Source organism: Lactuca sativa, chromosome 5 (genome assembly GCF_002870075.4).
Source record: "Lactuca sativa cultivar Salinas chromosome 5, Lsat_Salinas_v11, whole genome shotgun sequence".
Classification (NCBI taxonomy): Eukaryota; Viridiplantae; Streptophyta; class Magnoliopsida; order Asterales; family Asteraceae; genus Lactuca; species Lactuca sativa.
This window is the reverse complement of record NC_056627.2, coordinates 264,820,007-264,828,511: the sequence shown is the minus strand read 5'-3', so window position 1 is coordinate 264,828,511 and position 8,505 is coordinate 264,820,007.

The window sequence follows — 8,505 nt, the reverse complement described above, 5'->3', positions numbered from 1 at the left end:
TGGGTTATTCACTAACGTCGAAAGCATACAGAGTGTTGAATAAACGCTCAAAACGAATTGAAGAAACCTATTATGTCACCTTTGACGATAACTCATGAAGAATGTTCAGAGGATTGAAAGTAACTTAGGAGAAATTTTTCCAGAATCTGGACAATTCTCTGTTCCAATAGCCAACCTGTTTGAAGAATACATGCGCTTGTTTGATGAACCAGAGAAAGCAGCACACTCAGAAGCGAAGGCCGCAGACAACAAAATTGATAGTCTCAAGAAAATTATAGATGAAGCTGCCAAAGAGATGGAAAGTGAACCTCCTACCGCTAAGAGTAATCCACCATTTCAAGGGGAAAGTTCAACCGCATCGAAATCAAACAAAGCATCTTTCGAGGGGGAGGATCCCATTCTGTCCCTATCTAATAAAGGCTCAGGCGAAGGGGAAAGTACTCATCCAAAACCACCAAGTAATAGTTCGATCGAGGGGGAGAATACACCTCCCACAGAGGGTGCAAACTCTGATGCTACCACAGATTACACTTCGCCAGTCGAGGGGGAGAAAGAGAGTGAAAGTACAACTGACGAAGGCGAGGGTGATCTATCAGAAGTTGAAGTAGAAGTGAATGCTAAATTGGATCCAACATATGACCTAAGTTATCCTCCACTAGTGAAATGGACCAAAGACCATCCCAAAGCATAGATTATTGGTGAAACTTCAGAAAAAGTTCTTACTCGTTCTCAATTGAAAGCGAAACAAAATGCATTATTCTCTAAAGTTGAATTTTGTATGTTTAATTCGTTTGTTTCCAAAATTGAACCAAAAACTGTAAATGCTGCACTTGATCATTCAGATCGGGTCCAAGCAATGCAAGATGAGCTTCATGAGTTTGAACGTAACCGAGTTTGGAGGCTGATACCTACACCAAAGGATGCGTCTGTGGTTGGCTTGAAGTGGGTCTTCAGAAATAAGTTAGATGAAGAGGGGAATGTTATTCGCAACAAGGCTCGGTTGGTGGTGAAAGGATATTGTCAAAAAGAAGGGATAGATTATGAGGAAACCTTCGCTCCAGTAGCTAGGTTGGAATCAGTTAGAATCTTCTTGGCATATGTTGCTCATAAAAACTTCGAAGTCTTCCAAATGGATGTCAATTGTGCTTTCTTGAATGGAGAATTAGAAGAAACAGTTTATGTTAAGCAACCGCTTGGGTTTATGAACGAGAAATTCCATGATCATTGCTATGTGCTGGATAAAGCAGTCTATGGATTAAAGCAAGCACCGAGAGCCTGGTATGAAACTTTAACTCGCTTCTTAAAAATGTCAAAATTTAAACAAGGTTCGGTTGACCCAACCTTCTTCCGAAAGAAAGAAGGCGAACATCTTATGATTGTTTAGATTTATGTTGATGATATCATCTTTGGCTCTACGAATCCTAGCTTAACAGCTGAATTTAGAAAGTTGATGGAGATTAAATTTGAAATGAGCGCAATAGGTCCAATTAACTTTTTCTTTGGTTTAAATATTAGACAGAGAACAGAAGGAATATTCATCAACTAGGAGGCTTATACAAAGACCTTACTGACGAAATTCGGTATGACGGGCGACTCAAAAGTGAAGGTTCCAATGGTATTTGGCACTAAGTTAACACCATCTCTGGAAAAACCTGCTGTTGACATAACACAATATCGTCAAATGATAGGGTCACTTATGTATATAACAGCTAGTAGACCGGACATTATGTTTTTTGTTTGTTATTGTGCTAGGTTTCAAGCTAATCCAAGAGAACCTCACATGGTAGCAGTGAAGAATATATTTCGTTACCTGAAGCGAACCGCATCTCTCGGTCTCTAGTATCCTGCAAGATCTGGATTCTTTATTCAATCTTTTTTCTGATGCTGTTCTAGGAGGATGTGGTCTGGACAGAAAGAGCACTACCGGTGGATGCCAATTTCTTGACGGGAAACTTGTTAGTTGGCAGTCCAAGAAGCAAACCTGCGTATCATTGTCCACAACCGAAGCTGAGTATATAGCTGCAGCGTCTTGCACTTCTCAAGTAATATGGATTTAAAGCCAACTGCGAGATTACGGGCTAAGTATGAAGAAAATTCCTCTCTATTGTGACTCGGAAAGTGCAATAAGGATTTGTCACAATCCAGTGTAACACTAAAAAAACTAAGCACATTGCACTTAGATATCATTTCATCAAAGATCATGTAGAAGATGGGAATGTGGAAGTACATTTTGTTCGATCTACTGATCAACTGGCCGACATATTCACTAAGGCATTACCTGAAGCACTCTTTAACAAAATCTTACAAGGCTTGGGTATGATGGAAGCAGAGTTGGTACCAAACCCTCAAATCTCTCACTAAAATTAGACAAGCGAAATGGAGCGAACGCTCGGTCTATTTCGACTCCTTAATTTTTGGGAACCGAAATGAACCGAACGCTCGGTCTATTTCGGATCTGAAATTTTTGGGAACCGAAATGAACCGAACGGTCGTTTTATTTCGGCTCTGAAATTTTAAGAACCGAAATGAACCGACCACTCGGTCTATTTCGCTTCACTCAATAGAGATAAGGTTTCGGTTGTATACTGTGTAAATTTCTTCTCTTGTCTTATTTAATCTTTTCTATTTATGTTTTTATTCTTTTTCAGAAAATTTCAAAAATCCAAAAATATTTTCTATTTATGTTTTTATTCTTTTTCAGAAAATTTCAAAAATCCAAAAATATTTTCTATTTCTGTTTTTATTCTTTTTCAGAAAATTTCAAAAATCCAAAAATATTTTCTCTTTCTGTTTTTAATATTTTTCAGAAAACTCAATCCTTCAAAAATATTTTTCGTTTTGGTTGTTCTATCTTTGTGGTGTGTTTGTTTGTTCTTGCTTCAATTAGGTCACAAGGGTACAAGTACGACATAATTTGGAGTTAAGTCAGGTACAATTATTTCCATAAGAACTAGTTAAGAATCCCTAGAAGCATGTTGCTGCATGTTGACCAACGCCTCTACGATTTCGAGCAGGCCTTAATGATACGATCTATACCTATCGTTTCTTCCCAATAAGGCTGTTAACTTTATCTCAGTCTAGAGCTAGCTTACTCTTCTCATATGAGTTAAGAGTTTGTCTGCTTAGTCACGTTTTTATAGCAGAAGGTACTTTCGGTTCTTTAGCCACCTTCCTTATATTCTCCATCTACTTTCGGTTCACCAATGTAACCCTTGAGACTCTCGGTTCTTACTACTGAGGTTTATGGTTGCACAAAGTTTGTGTTTGTGATCTTAGATACGTTTACCACGTGCTGAGTGAAACCCATAATCCAACTCCAATAATGAATTGATGATGAATTATCAAATTCAAGAACTTACTAGTTACCAAATGAAATCTCTTTTTATTTTATTTTTGCGTCATCTTTATGAAACTGTCTGACACCAAGGCATTTCTTCCCAAAAAGATCCAGTTTATTTTTGGTTTTGAGATTTCTATTACTTCATTTGTCACTCCAACTTATATCTTACCTACTTGTTCAACAGACTACATCGGTCTCACAAGTACTTCTACCAACGTTTAGTCTTATGTTAAGACTCGAAGTTCGGTTGAAGATAAGCTACCCATAGCCAAACAATTAAAAGAAACCTTTCATTGTTTCTCAACAAACACTTGATCGTATTTTTCAAGAAACCACACAAGCACTTCAAGTCTATCTTGACTCTGAAGGAAGCGATTCTTGCCCGGGATCATCTGCTTTCGGTCTTATAATGAGACATCACTCACATCCCATATAAACTTGCTTTATTTCTTTATCGATTGTCACTCTATTGCACGAAAATTTTATTTTCACAACTCTAGTTGCTGTTCGTTCAAAGTTTTGTTTAAACAGGGGCACTTATGTTTCTTGAAGTCGCATTGAATTTCAAACGACGTTTGAGGATGAGGATTTGGGCGCGTGAATTTGAACGGTCTCTATACCCACGCGTGCTGACGTTTACCTGGGAATACCCAACCTGTCACATCGTGCTTTTCCAGGCGACGGTTTAGTGATCACGTCATTATCATCATCTACATTCTCTCTCCTGACAACGATATATAAAGAGTTTTTCCTTTATTTGTCTTTTACCACCAACAAAGTCTCTCAAGATTACGACGCAATTATCAACTGTTTATCTTCCTTCTTCGATCAACAATGGCGACTTCTTCCTCAGTTCAAGATCAAAATGCATCATCTACATTACTTACGATCAAGCCTAATCAAAATATGATCATCGAACTTAACCCGTTCTTGTATGATTCATATATGCTTCAAGTTGTCGAGTGTTTGAAGTATTCTCCACTGGTTGTAGCCCTAACTCAAGTTGAAGTCGTTCCAATGTCACTCTTATCGCAGGTCTACTCCACGACCTCATATGACAAGAACAAAGAACACATTTTCTTTCAAATCCATAACAATAAGTCTTCGATTTCAAAAGGGAGATTTTGCTCATTGATGAATCTTGTTGTTGATTCCTCAGTAATTTCACCAGACTTCATCACTACTACATAGCTGTTCTCCATGCTTTACGAGATGGGATATACAGATGTGCTCACCACAGTCACAAAAGTTAAGAAGTCTTGCTTACCTTCTCAGTGGAATGGCTTGTTAACTCTTCTCATCAAGAGTTGGCAGAAAGGAGTGGTGGATCAGATTGCACCAGCAAGGGTTTTCCTACCCTCTTATATGGTCTTTACAATGGTCTTAACCTTGACTATGGGACGATTATCTGGTCTCAAGTAATGCATAGTCTCAATACTTCCACGAGGCATTCGGAGATATCATGTGGGCGCTTCTGGACGATTATAACAAGGAGGGCGATTAACACTTTGGACATTCCTGTGATGAAGGATGCCCTAGTTGCTTCCATTGCTACGTTTCACACAAAGAAGATCATCATCTCTGATCCCACAAAGTTTCATCACAAGGGATCTATTCCTGAATCCATGTTTCGTTGTGTCTCAGCTGAAAGTAAAGTTATGGCGGAATACATAAAACTTCCCCCTAAAGAACCGAGAGTCCTTACTCCAGAACAATAGGCTACCCTGGATGCAGTAGACAAGCCTGGCAACCGAGGGGAATGTATTACTACAAAGAAGGAGTCCACAGAAGAGGATAAGACTAAAGCCTGTAAGTCTCGAAAACGAAAATCTGATAAAGGAGATTCTTCCAAGCCCAAGAAGCTTAAGAAAATGGCAAGAAGATCCAAGAGTCCCATTCCTCTTGGTTCAGATAACGACAAAGACGATGAAGAAGAGGAGGTTCATCATGAATCACCGAGAGACAATACCCCTCCCAGATCCCCAACTCCAACTGAACTGTAACGATCGAAAAATACAACCAATTTTAAATTTTTCAAAAACAACTCAATTCCATTAAATCTTTACAAAAAGGTTTTCAATACAAAACATTTAACGTATTCCCAAAATCACATTACTACAAAATCATGAGGAGCGGTACAATCACGCCTTTGCCTTGCCACGGTCTCCTGAAGAACCTGAAAAACATAAAACCACAACTGTAAGCCTGAAAGCTTAGTGAGATATCCCCAAAATACCAACCACATATACCATACACGCATAACATGCCATAACATATCCGATCACAGAACAGCCATGCACTTCGGGTCTACTGTGAGACTGGTCCGCCGCACCGGCCTACAGTCCACCTGGTCCACCCTATGAGTCTAGCCATAAACCTCGAGTCTAAAGTGTGATTGGTCCGCCCACACCGGGCCTTCAATCCACCTGGTCCACTCTCCGAATCTAACCACATACATCGAGTCTGCAGTGTGATTGGTCCGCCCGCGCCGGGCCTTCAGTCCACCTGGTCCACTCTCTGAGTCTACAGTATGACTGGTCCGCCCACACCGGGCCTTCAGTCGGCCTGGTCCACTCTCCGAGCCTCGGCGCGTCTGGTCCGCCCTCTTGGGGCCTACAGCCTATTCGGACCGCTCGCTGGGCCTTCGGAACAACCGGTCCGCCCTGGGTATCTTAGCCTACAGCACAAAGCAGGACCCGCCTCAACCTAACTCCAGTCCAAACAACCATGTGCACATATACATACAATCATATAGCAATTCATAGTCAACAAGCAGATCAAACAGATCACATAACATATCATCATTGTAACCAGGATACCGACCTATCAGGTCATTAGCATAGCATCTCCCTATCTCTCAAGATACCGATCTCAATCAGGTCTCTAACATATACCATCCTAGCTCTCAGGATGCAAACATATTAAAGCAATAACATAACAACAGCTACCTAGATCTCAATCCGATAAGGGCCGGCCTTGGTGCCTTAGATCCTGTTGATATAGTGAGGATAACTCACCTCGATACTACTGACTGAACAGATAACCCAAGCTGCTCCGACCACTGATACGATCTCCACCACTGGACAACCACCACGACACTGAACTCAAAACAATAACCAACAATTACCAAAATGCCCCTGGAAACCACTGGTCAACCTTTGGTCAAAGACAAGGTCAAAGTCAACCCCTGACTGACTCTACTCGCCGAGTCAACCCGATGACTCACCGAGTCCCCATACTCAAAACTTCCCTCAATCCGCGACCTAACTCGCCGAGTCACCCCGAGACTCGTCGAGTCCAACAACTCTGAGTCCACTCGCCCACAACTCACCGAGTCATCCCTTGACTCGCCGATTCTCGACTCTACCCGAAAATATTGGGACTCTTCAACAAAACTCGCCGAGTCCAAGAACAGACTCGCCGAGTTGTTCATACAACTCGCCGAGTTCCAGGCCATCTTCATCCAACTCGCCGAGTTGTTCTTCCAACTCGTCGAGTTCCAGCTCATCTTCAAGCAACTCGTCGAGTTCACCCATGTGACTCGCCGGGTACCACCGGTCTGAATCCATACAGAAGCATTCCCGGCCATGCAATTGATCCAAAACATAGATCTAGCCTCCTACAACCCATCCATCACGTAAAATGGCAAACTTTACGTGAATCCAAAGAAATCTAGGCCTTATACACTTTAGGGATAGTGTTTGGGACATGATAGCTTCACTACACACTCAAACACAGGGACTTTCAGGCATTCCAACCCTTTTCCATTCCAGATCTGAGGTAGCAACCTTAGATCTAACCTCTAAACTCCAAAACACCAAAAGATAAGCTCCCCACAAACCCCATAATGAATAATCCAAAGAGTAACAGCCCAAGGACGAGATATTACCTCAAAAGAACGCCCCAACTGCAATGGAACTCGAATCCAAGCAAAGCCCCTTGCTCCAAGCCTCCTACCCTCCAAGATTTCCTCAACAATTGCTTCTCCAAGCTCCCAAATGCAACTTGATCCACTAACATACGAAGGTTAGGGTTTCTGGACTTGAGGATGAGTAAAGAGGCTGGGGGAATGGATGTTATGTTCTTTATATAGGGCTCAACCCCGAGAATTAGGGTTTTCTCCACTCAGCGCCTACTCACCGAGTCGGCTACTTAACACGCGACCAAGTCGCGACTCTATTCGCCGAGTCCACCCATGGACTCGCCGAGTCGCTCTTTCCCAATTTACTCTTTTAGCCCTTCAACTCTACTCTTGATATTTCGGGATGTTACATGAACCCATCAATAACACAATTCCAATCCCACCTCCATCACCAAAACAAATAATTGCAGTTTCGGTTCCTATCGATCCTCCACCCACTACTTCACAACCAACGATTTCTTTACCACAATCTCCACCAGTTACTACCATTCCAATTTCTACTTCACCATTACCACCTCCTATAATTTCACAATCAACCACCACTACTATTCCTGACCCAACAGTGGAAGTCAACGTATCTGATATGGGGGCAATTACTGCAACCGAAACTCCAGTCTTCACTAAACCTCTTTCACCTACCAAATCAACCGATTCCGGTGCCACTCTCGGTGGAGAGAATGATGAGTATGACTCTACATACTTCATTCCATATCGGCTTCCTTCTGATGAAGACAATGATGCTCCTGTCAGCAGTCAACATTTACAGGGCATTCATGACAAGCTGGATCATTTGCTTGAAGACAACAAGGCTTATAGTGGTGTGGTTCTTAAGGCTTTCCTAGAGACTGCTATTGAACAATACACCTCATCAATTGAAAAATACACTACCGCTATTGATGAGTCTACTTCTTCTTGTAAAAAGGCACTTACTGATGTTACTAAGGTTGTTCATACAACTCAGATTTTTCTAGACTCTTTGAAAAATCATGCTGATACAAGTGCAGCGAAAATACAAGCCTATGTAGATTTATTTTCTAAGTCCCTTCAGGAAGAAAGCACCAAGTTTGAAGCTATGAGATCATCTATTCAAACCGAGAACACTTCCTTTTTAAGCTCAGTGAATTCTCGATTTGCCTCCCTTCAAGCTGACCTGGCAACTGAAAGTACTCTGAAGGCAGATCTTGCCAAACAAGCCTCTACCATTGAAGTCCATAAGGTGCAATTAGCCCAAGTAGAGAAAGAA